Below are 16,508 nucleotides of genomic sequence, written 5' to 3'. Positions count from 1 at the left end.
TAGGGAATAGAAACTTCTGGGGATTTAGGAATAGAAACCTCTGGGGATTTAGGGAATAGAAACCTCTGGGGATTTAGGGAATAGAAACCTCTGGGGATTTAGGGAATAGAAACCTCTGGGGATTTAGGGAATAGAAACCTCTGGGGATTTAGGGAATAGAAACCTCTGGGGATTTAGGAAAACTTCTCAAGTTTTGTTGTTACTAGATTGTAATTCTTGGCTCTGTTTTAAAAATGTAAGGTTGTTTTTTCTTAATGTGTGTTATAATCTCATAAGCCTAAGCAAGTAGATTTTGCAATCAGCTCTTTGGCTGTCTGGGGGCGTGAGGTCAAATCTTGACGTCCGTGACCTTCAGGTTGGAAAGTTGGAGCACTTGAAAGGTGCCAGAGTTTCCGACTTGTAGTTGGATGACGGTTCCAAAAGATTTTTCTTTATTTTATCAGTTGTCTTGATTGCACTGAAGTCTGAGATTTCCAAGTTCCCAGTTGTTTTGAACATGGCATTAGTCCCAGTGGAGGGAGGGAGAGAGCAGCAGAGGGTCGGCCTCACAGTCCCTGCTCTCCTTCCTCTCCTCCGCTGAGAATGACTAGAGAGAGGGGACACTGTCTTCTACCGGATATAGAAACTCGACTCTCACCTCATCTGCCTCATGCACACATTCACATTGTTCCTATCTCTGGCTCTCTCGCTCCAGCCTCCAGGTGCTAACAGTAAGGGCCCAGCATGTCCTTCCAAAACCATCAAATGCCTTTCCAACACACACGCACGCGCACACACACACACACACACACACACACACACACACACACACACACACACACACACACACACACACACACACACACACACACACACACACACACACACACACACACACACACACACACACACACACAGGGTTGTCATGGCTTTTCTTAGTTGTCTTATTTAACCTTTTAATGAGCCTTTGACTCAGCTAACCTTTTAACATTTATTTGACTAGGAAATCATCATTCTTTAATGTCTTTACTCGAATCCCCTTTCCTGAACACCTTGTTGGGTCCTGTACCTACACACTCAACTAGCATGCACCTCTCCCCACCCAGGTCCATCTCGTCAGTGCAGTGCTATTGATCGGGAGTGATCGTAACAACAATGTTTCCCTCCGCTACGTGTGTGTGACCTTTACTAAGCAGGGACCATAGGAGCACCACACACACACTCACCTCTGAATTATGGATGGACCTTCTCTTCCTCCGTCCTCCTCCTTTTTTCTAACTTTTTTGTTCGCTCTAAACCTTTGATGACCTACATGTTCAGTTCTGCCTCCCCCTCTCTCTCCCTCTCTCCTCATTATTGTTGTCTTTTATCCTCCCCTATCCCTCCATCTCCCCCTCCTCTCCTCTGGTTAAAGGCCGTCGTCAGCACTTCTGTTTGCGGTCCCTGGATGACACGTGTGATTAGGGTGATAATTGTAGTAATTGTTGAGGGAATGAAACACTACCATTCCTCAGCTTTATTATATCTTCTACTCTCTGCTTCTTCCTGCTCCACTTTCCCTCTTCTTCTCTCCTCCTTTATCTCTCTCTCTCGCTTCCCTTGCTTTCCCTCTTTATTCTCTCCTCCTTTCTCTCTCGCTTCCCTTGCTTTCCCTCTTTATTCTCTCCTCCTTTCTCTCTCTTGCTTCCCTTGCTTTCCCTCTTTATTCTCTCCTCCTTTCTCTCTCTCTCTCTCGCTGCCCTTGCTTTCCCTCTTTATTCTCTCCTCCTTTCTCTCTCTCGCTTCCCTTGCTTTCCCTCTTTATTCTCTCCTCCTTTCTCTCTCTCTCTCGCTTCCCTTGCTTTCCCTCTTTATTCTCTCCTCCTTTCTCTCTCTCGCTTCCCTTGCTTTCCCTCTTTATTCTCTCCTCCTTTCTCTCTCTCTCTCTCTCTTGCTTCCCTTGCTTTCCCTCTTTATTCTCTCCTCCTTTCTCTCTCTCTTCCCTTGCTTTCTCTTTATTCTCTCTCTCTCTCTGCCCTTGCTTTCCCTCTTTATTCTCTCCTCCTTTCTCTCTCTCTCTCGGTTCCCTTGCTTTCCCTCTTTATTCTCTCCTCCTTTCTCTCTCTCTCTCTCTCTCTCTCTCTCTCTCTCTCTCTCTCTCTCTCTCTCTCTCTCTCTCTCTCTCTCTCTCTCTTCCCTTGCTTTCCCTCTTTATTCTCTCCTCCTTTATCTCTCTCTCTCGCTTCCCTTGCTTTCCCTCTTTATTCTCTCCTCCTTTCTCTCTCGCTTCCCTTGCTTTCCCTCTTTATTCTCTCCTCCTTTCTCTCTCTCGCTTCCCTTGCTTTCCCTCTTTATTCTCTCATCCTTTCTCTCTCTCTCTCTCTCTCTCTCTCTCTCTCTCTCTCTCTCTCTCTCTCTCTCTCTCTCTCTCTCGCTTCCCTTGCTTTCTCTCTCTCTCTCTCGCTGCCCTTGCTTTCCCTCTTTATTCTCTCCTCCTTTCTCTCTTCTCTCTCTCTCTCTCTCTCTCTCTCTCTCTCTCTCTCTCTCTCTCTCTCTCGCTCTCCCTTGCTTTCCCTCTTTATTCTCTCCTCCTTTCTCTCTCGCTTCCCTTGCTTTCCCTCTTTATTCTCTCCTCCTTTCTCTCTCTCGCTTCCCTTGCTTTCCCTCTTTATTCTCTCCTCCTTTCTCTCTCTCTCTCTCTCGCTTCCCTTGCTTTCCCTCTTTATTCTCTCCTCCTTTCTCTCTCTCGCTTCCCTTGCTTTCCCTCTTTATTCTCTCCTCCTTTATCTCTCTCTCTCTCTTCCCTTGCTTTCCCTCTTTATTCTCTCCTCCTTTCTCTCTCTCTTCCCTTGCTTTCCCTCTTTATTCTCTCCTCCTTTATCTCTCTCTCTCTCTCTCTCGCTTCCCTTGCTTTCCCTCTTTATTCTCTCCTCCTTTCTCTCTCTCTCGCTTCCCTTGCTTTCCCTCTTTCATTCTCTCAACCAGTTTCTGTCTCGCTTCCCTTGTTTTCACTCTTTCATTCTCTCAACCAGTTTCTGTCTACATACATTTTTTTCAAGTCCCTCTAACTCTACCTCTCTTTCTCCCAATCATTATCTTGCTAGGGTCTCCTTTTCTTTCTTTCTCTCTAGTCTGTCTACCTCTCTTTCTCTAGTCCCTCCACCTCTCCCTCTCTTTCTCTACCTCCACACTCCCTCCCACCCATTCTCTTAATATTGCCCCGGACTCAGCGTTAGTGGGGATTCATCTTTTAATCGATGAATTGTTTGAGACCTGAATATTTGAATACATATTATGAGATGTGTTTTTACCTTGTTTCATAGTATCTTGGCAAATCCAACCACATCCTTGGTGGCAATGATTTGATACAGACTTCCATGTGCCATTGGTTCTGCTGCTGGTTTTCTACTTTCTTTCACTGCAAGGACACCACATGCTCATGGCAAAATGATATAGCCTAGTTAGCCAACTCCTGTCTATACAGAAATCAAATAAATAAATAGCCTACTAATAAATAGCCTACTAATAAATAGGCTACTAATAAATAGCCTACTAATAAATAGGCTACTAAAGCATGATTTGGCCACAGAGGATCATTAGCTTCCTCCAGCCTTTATAAGTTGTGTATTGTTTTAAATCTTATTGCTTACAGTCAGAAGGAAAGGCAATGCGCACAATTTGGGCAGCACACACAATTTGGGCAGCACACACAATTTGGGCAGCACACACAATTTGGGCAGCACACACAATTTGGAAAAGCTCACGCTGCGAATACCAAATAGATGATTGTGGAGTTGTGACTGTCAGTGAAAAGTAGAGGTGCCCAGTCAGCCATATCACAGTGTTTCAATATTCACTCACAGTTAAACATAGTCTGGATTGCAAATGGCGGTTGCTGTAAAAAAAGACTGTAATCTGTATTTAACTTCAAAAATGTTATCGGCACCAGCAGAAATCGGCCATATCCCCGGTGAGTGTGCTCTGCCTATATCCCCGGTGAGTGTGCTCTGCCTATATCCCCGGTGAGTGTGCTCTGCCTATATCCCCGGTGAGTGTGCTCTGCCTATATCCCCGGTGAGTGTGCTCTGCCTATATCCCCGGTGAGTGTGCTCTGCCTATATCCCCGGTGAGTGTGCTCTGCCTATATCCCCGCTGCCTATATCCCGTGAGTGTGCTCTGCCTATATCCCCGGTGAGTGTGCTCTGCCTATATCCCCGGTGAGTGTGCTCTGCCTATATCCCCGGTGAGTGTGCTCTGCCTATATCCCCGGTGAGTGTGCTCTGCCTATATCCCCGGTGAGTGTGCTCTGCCTATATCCCCGGTGAGTGTGCTCTGCCTATATCCCCGGTGAGTGTGCTCTGCCTATATCCCCGGTGAGTGTGCTCTGCCTATATCCACTCTGTCATTGTTGAGTCAGGGCCACGTTCATTTGGTTTGTTGTTGAAGCATCATTTCCTCCTCCAGTTGGTTGTGTGTCTCATTGTCATTAGATGTGGGCTACCCTGTTCAAAACGCTTCTCCTCGTGTCTCCAGTCATATAACGTGTAGTAGTATTGCATGAACTGTGTTTTTCCCGTGCAAAGCAGGAAGAAACGTATCTTCTACAGCCTATATCCCAGGCTGTTACACGCGCTCAGCCATGTGTTGCATTAAATGGTCTTTTCCAACAGGGATCGGGTTCTATTCAATTATGCCTTTCCAATCTACTCATCACATTATGAATAGTAACTCTGCCAATGTAATGATGCATGGAATGCTTTTTATGGTGAAAATGGTCTTTCCCAAACTCAACCCAGGCTAGGGATGTTGCTGTTGGTTTGGCATCTTGTTGGCTGAGGAAAAGTACATGTGGACAGTTATTGTAACATGTTCAAATTGCGCGGTAAGGACACACGTCATTGCATCCTGGACGTGCATTATGTTCTGTTAAGATGAATTACCATAATGTAGCACCGTGGGTGGACACCCTAATCAAGTAACCACCCAATGTATGTGGGTCCGGTACATTTCTCAAATGTCTGGAAAATTAAAATGATGCCTGTCAAATGTCCAGCGCCACATTTTCCTAACAGAAACCCTGGTAAGTGTGTGTTTCTGGCTCGCAGTTGCCCCCTTTTTGTCGAATGGCGTAGGTTCCCATGACAACAGTGCTTGTTGTATGCCGGCATGATCCTGGTGAAGGAATGAACACACACACACACACACACACACACACACACACACACACACACACACACACACACACACACACACACACACACACACACACACACACACACACACACACACACACACACACACACACACACACACACACACACACACACACACACACACACACACACACACACACACACACACACACACACACACACACACACACACAGCAGCTGTCATCCTGAAAACTGCGGAGAGATCCCTCTCTCTTTTCTCACTTCCTGCTGGGCACACACAATCTCACAGCAATGTTTTGTCTCTTACCACCTGGGCTGCCCACCGTGCCGATACCCGTTTCACATCAACCCGTGTGTGTGTCTGTCGTACCCTTATTGAGTTGTCAAATGCCTGGCTGACTGGCTCCTATCATGTTGAGGTCACAGGCCCAGTCCTGCCCCCCTCTTCTCTCTTCTCTGCCGTCATACACACACCTTTGTAGAAGAGTGTGTGTCAGTTCTGTCAGGTAGTCTGTCAGCTTGATCAGACAGTGTGTGTGTGTGGGGGCCTTTCAATAAGCGTGTCCTCTCCCGTTTAGTTCATCCATCGGAATCAGCTGCGGCAGAGTTTTATTTTAAAGAGTGTGACTAAAAGAGAGAGAGGGAGTAATCCTGCGCCAGCTTACCCCAGCACAATGTCTGACCTCTGCAGGCTGCCCTCCGGGTCCCACGCACCCCAGAGAAAGGGCTCTGATCTCAACCGCAGCGGTAGCGATCCCCCCCTCCTCCCCCCTGGTCTCCAAGGAGAGCTGGCGCTCAAAGAGAAAGACGAGCCACAGAGTCAGCCAGGCAGAGATCTGACTAGTATGAATGGAGGAGAATCATCTGATTGGGCCAAGAGAATAGGCTGGAAGGGAGAGGCGTGTGCGTGTGCGTGTGCGTGTGCGTGTGCGTGTGCGTGTGCGTGTGTGTGTGTGTGCGTGTGCGTGCGTGTGTGTGCGTGTCTAACACCAAGGTTACAGAAAATTGTCTCAACAAATATGTGCAGTAGCTTTGATACACCGTTATATAGTCAATCAATCCTACATGACAAGAAATAGACTATACATATTCCGTACAGTCCTCCCCTTGTCTCTAATGGCTGTCAGTGGCGATATGACACACACTCAAGCTAAATATTCACATGCATATGCGTAATCCATTATTTTATACACACACACAAATCGCAACTTCCTCCCATCTGTGACATTTGCAGAGATGTGTAGGAGTATTGGGTGCCTGTGTCACTACATTGGTTGCTCCACTAAAAGTTTTGCCATTATGCTGCGGGAGGTAATTTGTGGTTCAGTACGGTACCCTGCGTCTCCACTTCATTGCTCCAGACCACCACAAGGGGGAGATAGAGCACTGATTATGCTTTTGGGTCCTACGGTGTCTCTAACTGACAATGAATGGGCGACATAAACCTAAATAGAAACTAATAATTGAGCATGACTTCAGTATTACTTACTAAAACTGTTGTTACACTAAGGTTCTTATTTTATTTTGTTAGTATTATTTTTCTCTTACTGTAGTAGTGTAGGCCACTCCGACCGGTCACGTTATACAGCGCCTGAGTAGTGCAACGATCTAACACACTGCATAGTAGTGCAAGCTGTGTTCTGGTTCAATACCCGTGCCGGCCTCGACTGGGACACCCATGAGATGACTGTAGTTTTTTGTTTTCTCTCCCTTTAAAGACAGAAATAACAAACTGGCTTTATTTACAAATTAGTAACAATGTCTCACCCCATGTTCAAGAATAACCTTTTTCTCACTCATTTTACGTTATTTGAAAATGAAATCATCTCAAATATTATTTTTTATAATTATTTTTTATATTTTTTATTATTATTCCGAATTATATAAAAGCCCCCTGGATAGTCTGACAGGTATATTATAAACCCTGTTATTAGCAGGACAATATATATTGGTCATATTGTTCATGGCTCCCGAGTGGCGCACAATGGGACTCTCCAGCTGTATCCCCTGAAAGCATGAGGGCAGGGGGCACGGGATGGGCCGCAAAGCCACGCACAGAAGACCGACCTAGCCCATGGGGAAGGGGGGGGTTCCCCCGCCACACTGGGTAGCACAGAGCAACACTTTAAGGGGCATTGCACTAATAATGGCTCTAACTCTGGAAACGTTCATGCTGTTAGCTGGACAATAGGCTTGCCTCGATGCCACACATGACACAGGGATTATTTAGCTAAATAGCCCAGCACTGTAGCCTACTCTCGACTGTCACGTTGTACAGTGCCATATTTTCCATCCCATCCCAACGGAAACCCATAGGGTTTTACATTTTTCTTGGAATATAAACACCATGTTATTAATTAAATTAATCCCAAACTCTTTGGAAAGATAGATACAAATTATTTGTGACATTATGTTTACAATAAAGAATGTCAACAAGATGCTGTGTTTTTATTTACAGTAGTGATGGACTGCTGGTGGCATTTTGAAACGTGTTTTCAAACACTAGTAGCCTGATTATCAGGACAATAGCCTTTATGGCCTGGCTACTGTAGATGTGAACATCCACCCCTACCTGCAATGTATTCGATGCTTACGTGAAGCGTTACATTTCTAACTCAAAACAGCAGTACAGTATTTCTTCATCAACATCTTTATGCTTTAGTTAATAAAATAACTTGAAAAAAGACATTCAAAATGCAGATGTTTATTTAAACTACATTTTAGTTGCACTTCCACCCTGCTCCATGGCCACGGGAACAACCTTGCTGAGATGATCAATGTATTTGTTGCATTGTAGTATCATCAATTTGTCTAGCCAAAACGTCTTGATGTCCTCAAAAGTTTGGACACCTACTCATTCCAGGGTTTTTCTTTATTTTAACTTTTTTCTACATTGTAGAATTATAGTGAAGACATCACAGCTATGAAATAACACATATGGAATCAGTTAAGAACAAATTCTTATTTACAAGGACAGCCTAGTTCTTCCTCCCCGTCGGGGAATTGAACCCCGGTCTCCCGTGTGCCCGCAGACGACACGGCGATTCTTTAGCTAAATAGCCCAGCTCTGTATATTTTCCGTCCCATCCTAACGGAAACCCAGAGGGTTTTTAGTTTTTCTTGGAATAGAAACACCATAATATTCATCAAATTAATTAACATTTCTTAAAATCAGTCCCCCATATACTATGTTCTTACAATAAAAGGTTTTAAATTCTCTAGTACAGCCACTTTTGAAGGCTATCAAATGCTTCTCAAAGATGCCCTCTGTTGGTCAAACTAGCACTAACTAGTATTAATGGTACCAGTGGTTGGCACTTAAATAACGTGCCATAGAAATCTGCCGCCACAGCGGTCCTATAGGACTAACAGGTTAAAGGCTCTTTGTTAACACCACAGACAATGACTGTTAAAGGCTCTTTGTTAACACCACAGACAATGACTGTTGTTAAAGTCTCTTTGTTAACACCACAGACAATGACTGTTGTTAAAGGCTCTTTGTTAACACCACAGACAGACAATGACTGTTGTTAAAGGCTCTTTGTTAACACCACAGACAATGACTGTTGTTAAAGGCTCTTTGTTAACACCACAGACAGACAATGACTGTTGTTAAAGGCTGTTAACACCATAGACAATGACTGTTGTTAAAGGCTCTTTGTTAACACCACAGACAATGACTGTTGTTTAAGGCTGTTAACAACACAGACAATGACTGTTGTTAAAGGCTCTTTGTTAACACCACAGACAGACAATGACTGTTGTTTAAGGCTGTTAACAACACAGACAATGACTGTTGTTAAAGGCTCTTTGTTAACACCACAGACAGAAAATGACTGTTAACACCACAGACAGACAATGACTGTTGTTTAAGGCTGTTAACAACACAGACAATGACTGTTGTTAAAGGCTCTTTGTTAACACCACAGACAATGACTGTTAAAGGCACTTTGTTAACACCACAGACAATGACTGTTGTTAAAGTCTCTTTGTTAACACCACAGACAGAAAATGACTGTTAAAGGCTCTTTGTTAACACCACAGACAATGACTGTTAAAGGCACTTTGTTAACACCACAGACAATGACTGTTGTTAAAGTCTCTTTGTTAACACCACAGACAGAAAATGACTGTTAAAGGCTCTTTGTTAACACCACAGACAATGACTGTTGTTAAAGTCTCTTTGTTAGCACCACAGACAGAAAATGACTGTTAACACCACAGACAGACAATGACTGTTGTTAAAGGCTCTTTGTTAACACCACAGACAATGACTGTTAAAGACTCTTTGTTAACACCACAGACAGAAAATGACTGTTAACACCACAGACAGACAATGACTGTTGTTAAAGGCTCTTTGTTAACACCACAGACAATGACTGTTAAAGGCTCTTTGTTAACACCACAGACAGAAAATGACTGTTAACACCACAGACAGACAATGACTGTTGTTAAAGGCTCTTTGTTAACACCACAGACAATGACTGTTAAAGGCTCTTTGTTAACACCACAGACAATGACTGTTGTTAAAGTCTCTTTGTTAACACCACAGACAGAAAATGACTGTTAAAGGCTGTTTGTTAACAACACTGACAGACAGTGTGCTCCTGCTGTCTCCAGTCAGACACTCGATGACTGTTGTTCATGAAATCCTGCCCAGCTGAGTGCCAGGCTAATGGCCATGTCGTTTGACCACTTAGCGTCGAGATGGAGGCCCATTGAAGATGGATTTAGAGGATGGGGTGGCTGAGTGAGGGGTAGAAGACATATTGGGGGGGGTTCTGGTTATTCATTTAAGTCTGGCAGAGAAATATGAGCTGCATACTGATCAATACGTTAATATAGCAGATGTCAGTGTTCTTGATTAGAGAAGAGGCCTACGTGTGTGTCCGTGTCTCTCTCTCTCCCAGTGAATCCACAAGGAAAGGCCATCGAATGTAATTGGCAAAAGAGAAAGCATATGGTTGTTGATTAAGGTGAAACCGGTGCGCCTGGCACTTATTACCATACCCCGTTTAAAGGCACTTCAATATTATCTCATGGTTGAAAATTATTCTTTAATCTGTCTCCTCCCTTTCATCTACACTGATTTAAAGTGGATTTGTACACTCAAACCTAACTCCACACACACCTGTTTTTCCCTGTCATTGTCCCCATCCCTTGTCACCCACTTCAGTATCCTGATTGTTGTAAAAACGACCCCCATAGAAATATATAGGAGTGAAAATATTCCTGCTGCTGATGCTTGTGCTCAATTACCCTGATGTGCATATTAAGATGGGTGCATGTATTACCCCTCCTGCCAGCCTGCTACTACAGCCTCTACTGCCTCGCTGGAATGGAGCTCATTCACACCTCGTACGGATGTTCTACAGCGTCTTCGCTGTGGAGGACAGAGGTGCAGACCAATCCAAATAGCAGCGTTACTGTCCATTGTGATTAGCCTCAGGCCTTTGATATGTCTTAGAGTTGGGCCACAGATTGTTTTGCAGTCTACTAAGAGAGTCAGGAAGGTACACGATATAGGGTGATGGTGTGAAATATTGCTTTTTGGTTCAATGTTCCAGATACACAAGAGACATATTGTCATCTTTTCTATCAGCCTCTGCAGTTGGCTGGTACACAGTGGTAGACAGGACACAGTCATTGCACCGCACTCACTCACACACACACACTACACACAGGTGTCGATTCACTCCATATTGTTCCTCTGTCCCTTAGTGCAAGTTGTCATTTTGGCTGCGAGATGACATACTCTTCACACAGAGAGAGAGAGTTATCTCCTGAAACAATGCTAGTGAAGCCATACTAGATGTATTACTTTGATCTAACATTTTGTTCCTGCGCTGCCAGCAGAGTAGGAGGCTAGGTCTTGGCCAAGTCGTCTGATGTAACCTCCTCTCCCCTCACCCCTCCCTCCCCACTGTCAGGGAACGAGTGTCACCCCGTAGCCATACGTTGACTCTCTCCCAACTACACATTGTAGACAGCTGAAAGAGCTTGGTAGGTGAATGAAGCTTTCTGGCCCATTGTTTTCACCTGTCCTGCATGTTCAGATGCTGTACCTGTCCTGCATGTTCAGATGCTGTACCTGTCCTGCATGTTCAGATGCTGTACCTGTCCTGCATGTTCAGATGCTGTACCTGTCCTGCATGTTCAGATGCTGTACCTGTCCTGCATGTTCAGATGCTGTACCTGTCCTGCATGTTCAGATGCTGTACCTGTCCTGCATGTTCAGATGCTGTACCTGTCCTGCATGTTCAGATGCTGTACCTGTCCTGCATGTTCAGATGCTGTACCTGTCCTGCATGTGCAGATGCTGTACCTGTCCTGCATGTTCAGATGCTGTACCTGTCCTGCATGTGCAGATGCTGTACCTGTCCTGCATGTTCAGATGCTGTACCTGTCCTGCATGTTCAGATGCTGTACCTGTCCTGCATGTTCAGATGCTGTACCTGTCCTGCATGTTCAGATGCTGTACCTGTCCTGCATGTTCAGATGCTGTACCTGTCCTGCATGTTCAGATGCTGTACCTGTCCTGCATGTGCAGATGCTGTACCTGTCCTGCATGTGCAGATGCTGTACCTGTCCTGCATGTGCAGATGCTGTACCTGTCCTGCATGTTCAGATGCTGTACCTGTCCTGCATGTTCAGATGCTGTACCTGTCCTGCATGTGCAGATGCTGTACCTGTCCTGCATGTGCAGATGCTGTACCTGTCCTGCATGTTCAGATGCTGTACCTGTCCTGCATGTTCAGATGCTGTACCTGTCCTGCATGTTCAGATGCTGTACCTGTCCTGCATGTTCAGATGCTGTACCTGTCCTGCATGTGCAGATGCTGTACCTGTCCTGCATGTTCAGATGCTGTACCTGTCCTGCATGTTCAGATGCTGTACCTGTCCTGCATGTTCAGATGCTGTACCTGTCCTGCATGTTCAGATGCTGTACCTGTCCTGCATGTTCAGATGCTGTACCTGTCCTGCATGTTCAGATGCTGTACCTGTCCTGCATGTTCAGATGCTGTACCTGTCCTGCATGTTCAGATGCTGTACCTGTCCTGCATGTTCAGATGCTGTACCTGTCCTGCATGTTCAGATGCTGTACCTGTCCTGCATGTTCAGATGCTGTACCTGTCCTGCATGTTCAGATGCTGTAACTGTCCTGCATGTTCATCTCAGTTCAGATGCTGTACCTGTCCTACATGTTCATCTCAGTTCAGATGCTGTACCTGTCCTGTATGTTCATCTCAGTTCAGATGCTGTACCTGTTCTACATGTTCATCTCAGTTCAGATGCTGTACCTGTCCTACATGTTCATCTCAGTTCAGATGCTGTACCTGTCCTGTATGTTCATCTCAGTTCAGATGCTGTACCTGTCCTGCATGTTCATCTCAGTTCAGATGCTGTACCTGTCCTACATGTTCATCTCAGTTCAGATGCTGTACCTGTCCTACATGTTCATCTCAGTTCAGATGCTGTACCTGTCCTGCATGTTCATCTCAGTTCAGATGCTGTACCTGTCCTACATGTTCATCTCAGTTCAGATGCTGTACCTGTCCTACATGTTCATCTCAGTTCAGATGCTGTACCTGTCCTACATGTTCATCTCAGTTCAGATGCTGTACCTGTCCTACATGTTCATCTCAGTTCAGATGCTGTACCTGTCCTGCATGTTCATCTCAGTTCAGATGCTGTACCTGTCCTGTATGTTCATCTCAGTTCAGATGCTGTACCTGTTCTACATGTTCATCTCAGTTCAGATGCTGTACCTGTCCTTTATCTTCATCTCAGTTCAGATGCTGTACCTGTCCTTTATGTTCATCTCAGTTCAGATGCTGTACCTGTCCTGTATGTTCATCTCAGTTCAGATGCTGTACCTGTCCTGTATGTTCATCTCAGTTCAGATGCTGTACCTGTTCTACATGTTCATCTCAGTTCAGATGCTGTACCTGTCCTACATGTTCATCTCAGTTCAGATGCTGTACCTGTCCTACATGTTCATCTCAGTTCAGATGCTGTACCTGTCCTGTATGTTCATCTCAGTTCAGATGCTGTACCTGTCCTGTATGTTCATCTCAGTTCAGATGCTGTACCTGTCCTACATGTTCATCTCAGTTCAGATGCTGTACCTGTCCTACATGTTCATCTCAGTTCAGATGCTGTACCTGTCCTGCATGTTCATCTCAGTTCAGATGCTGTACCTGTCCTGCATGTTCATCTCAGTTCAGATGCTGTACCTGTTCTACATGTTCATCTCAGTTCAGATGCTGTACCTGTCCTTTATGTTCATCTCAGTTCAGATGCTGTACCTGTCCTTTATGTTCATCTCAGTTCAGATGCTGTACCTGTCCTGTATGTTCATCTCAGTTCAGATGCTGTACCTGTCCTGTATGTTCATCTCAGTTCAGATGCTGTACCTGTCCTGTATGTTCATCTCAGTTCAGATGCTGTACCTGTCCTACATGTTCATCTCAGTTCAGATGCTGTACCTGTCCTACATGTTCATCTCAGTTCAGATGCTGTACCTGTCCTGCATGTTCATCTCAGTTCAGATGCTGTACCTGTCCTGCATGTTCATCTCAGTTCAGATGCTGTACCTGTTCTACATGTTCATCTCAGTTCAGATGCTGTACCTGTCCTGTATGTTCATCTCAGTTCAGATGCTGTACCTGTCCTGTATGTTCATCTCAGTTCAGATGCTGTACCTGTCCTGTATGTTCATCTCAGTTCATCTCAGTTCTCTCTCCCCATGCCATTGTTTTTTCCATTCCTCCATTGGTCTCCCCTCAGTCTCCCCAGCAGGCGCTCAGTACCTTTATCAATAGTCACCACAGGGGGTGTGTTGGTTCACTGGAGATACCCGTCTCCTCCCATAGACAGGTAAACCATCCATCATTAAACCTTCTATTGGCAGGAGTGTTTGTTTGTGGAGTGTTTGGAAGTTTAGGGTCAGAAGCAATATGATACGCTACACCAAATGAAAGGGATTGGCAGCACTCCAGCTAGTAGAAAACAGTTGGAGATGGTTGTTGGTAATTCAAGGAATCCTATAGAATACAAATGGCTCATTGGCCTAGTTTGCTGCTTATGTAACAATACACACTAGAAACACAGTGTACAGGTTCAACTGCCAGTCAAGACGCACCTCCAAGCACAGAAGCACATCAGAGCTCTCCCCGTGTGTGTGTGTGTGTGTGTGTGTGTGTGTGTGTGTGTGTGTGTGTGTGTGTGTGTGTGAATAACCAAACGACAGGGGGATATTAGAAAGCCCTGGCGCTCTCTCTCCCTCTCTAGGGCCCCTCGGTGATTGGAAAAGATAAAGGACTATTAAAATGGTCCGGCTCAAGCAAAGAATAACTTGACTGTTGTTCTCACACACACCAGCTTTGATGTTCCCAGCTCCCTCCTATATAATTAGACGGTCACAGATGGATAGAGAGACCGAGGGAGACCGAGGGAGACCGAGGGAGCGACAGTACAAGCGAGGAGCGGTGTCTAATTAGTAGTGCCCCCTACAGGGGAGTATACCTTCCTCCCTCAGTGGGATTCTTTAAACAATCTGTATTTGCACTTGGTATTTGTTATGCATTTTGATGCTCACTCTCACCTGCTCAAGTTACTCAGTGTGTAAGAGTGTAGGGTTGGTAACACCAGGCTGTGAATGTTATTCCCACACAGGTCACATAAAGGTAACTGCCAAAATAAAGGCAACACCAACATAAAGTGTGTTAATAAGGCGTTGGGCCACCACAGGCCAGAACAGCTTCAATGTACCTTGTCATCGATTCTACAAGTGTCTGAAACTCTATTGGAGGGATGTGACACCATTCTTCCACAAGAAATTCCATCATCTGTTGTTTTGTTCATGGTGCAAAAACTGAGGCACCGCTCCAGAATCAGGAGTGTTCCAATTGGGTTGAGATCTGGTGACACACCCACCCACCCTTTAAACCCCCTATGCTCCTATGAGTCCCCTCTTTCAAAGTCACTGAGATCTCTTCTTCTAGCCATGGTAAACAAAATAATGGGCAACTGGGTATTTATATACATGACCCTAAGCATGATGGGATGTTAATTGCTTAATTAACTCCGGAACCACACCTGTGTGGAAGCACCTGCTTTCAATATACTTTATACCCCTCATTTAGTCGTGTTTCCTTTATTTTGGCAGTTAACTGTAAATTGAGCTAATGTCTTGGCTCGGAATTGCATTGAATAAGTGTCCTGAATGACCGTGTTCGTTCTATATTATTATACTCTGGGATTGTGGTGTTGTCTAGAATCACTTCTTGATTGCGTGCGTTCGTGTGTGTGTGTGTGAGAGAGATGTTAGACCGACGCAAGGTCACCTTAAAGCCTCACACTCTGCCAGGTCTACATCTCACGTGTACAAACACTGTTAGAATGCCCTTCACTGGGGTTAAATCCCTTCTGAGGCATGGGAAAGAACATCAGGCCTCCCACACTAATACCCAGCTGTGTGTGCATCCATGTCCATTCGTCGGGATAAGAGGGATTGAGGGTATAAACTTGTTTCTGATCTTTACAACTAGTCTGCAACTAATCTAAACACACTGCGCATTTGGACCTAGAAACACTAATGTGCTGTTTAATCCTACTATTAGTTTTGCTGCATTCTGAACTTGGTCTATTTTTCAGCAGTAAACGCTCACTCTCAGCACTCTTTAGCAGTAATCTGCAAGTGTGCATGTTTGCTGTTCGGAGTGCTTTATTGTCAAAGTGCTCACTACCGTTCTATTGGCCTTCCGAATGAGAACATGAAAGCCAAGTCTGTGATCATGACATATAGGCGTTTTTGTTCTCCTGGCTCACACACAGTTTAAATGAAGTATTAGCTGTATTTTAAATGGGCAGTTTTCAAGGCTGCATTTATTTGGGGTCGATTTAAAACAAGGAACTGGGACCGGCGCCTAGGCCCTGCTCATAAAAGCTTGCCTATGAATCTGAGATAAGCACTCTACTTGCTATATCTTAATATATTGGATCGGAATCCATCTTTTTACCACACTTACATTAAGTAATTATGCACAGTGCAATAGTTTTCTAAATGGCCCCACTAAATAATAAGTGCAGAAAACTGTGAGGAGAGAGAGAGAAAATACTCTGTTTCCCATGATGCATTGGTTAGTGCATCACAGGCTGCTGCAGAGGTTTCATATTGATCCTGGAAGGCTACAGCGTCAGTTGGACACACACACTGTAGTGCGCCGTATAAATCCTATAAGTGATCACACAGGTCATTGTATAATCTGTAGTGAACATAAACTGCCTCCGAAGCTGAAGTAACACAGTTACAGTTTTTCCCTGTTAATGTCTTTTCTAGCCGTATTCCCATTTGAAAGCATATTCCTATTT

The 16,508-nt window shown here is 44.8% G+C and overlaps 1 protein-coding gene and 1 long non-coding RNA gene across 2 annotated transcripts in view; one reads left to right on the top strand and one right to left on the bottom strand.

The window, feature by feature from the left end:
- Positions 1-183, bottom strand: part of LOC127926725 (uncharacterized) — a 1,339-nt gene extending 1,156 nt beyond the window's left edge. The window contains exon 1 of the long non-coding RNA XR_008124942.1: positions 39-183. This is a non-coding gene — a long non-coding RNA (uncharacterized LOC127926725). The remainder of the gene's footprint in view (positions 1-38) is intronic.
- LOC127926723 (staphylococcal nuclease domain-containing protein 1-like) overlaps positions 1-16,508 on the top strand; it is a gene marked incomplete at its 5' end in the record, with an annotated part of 298,204 nt that overhangs the window by 59,628 nt on the left and 222,068 nt on the right. The gene's annotated exons all lie outside the window — the stretch shown is intronic.

The sequence above is a fragment of the Oncorhynchus keta genome, unplaced genomic scaffold (genome assembly GCF_023373465.1).
Source record: "Oncorhynchus keta strain PuntledgeMale-10-30-2019 unplaced genomic scaffold, Oket_V2 Un_contig_8107_pilon_pilon, whole genome shotgun sequence".
NCBI lineage: Eukaryota > Metazoa > Chordata > Actinopteri > Salmoniformes > Salmonidae > Oncorhynchus > Oncorhynchus keta.
Note: the sequence above shows the minus strand (reverse complement) of the source record. Positions and strands in the feature narration are given on the sequence as shown.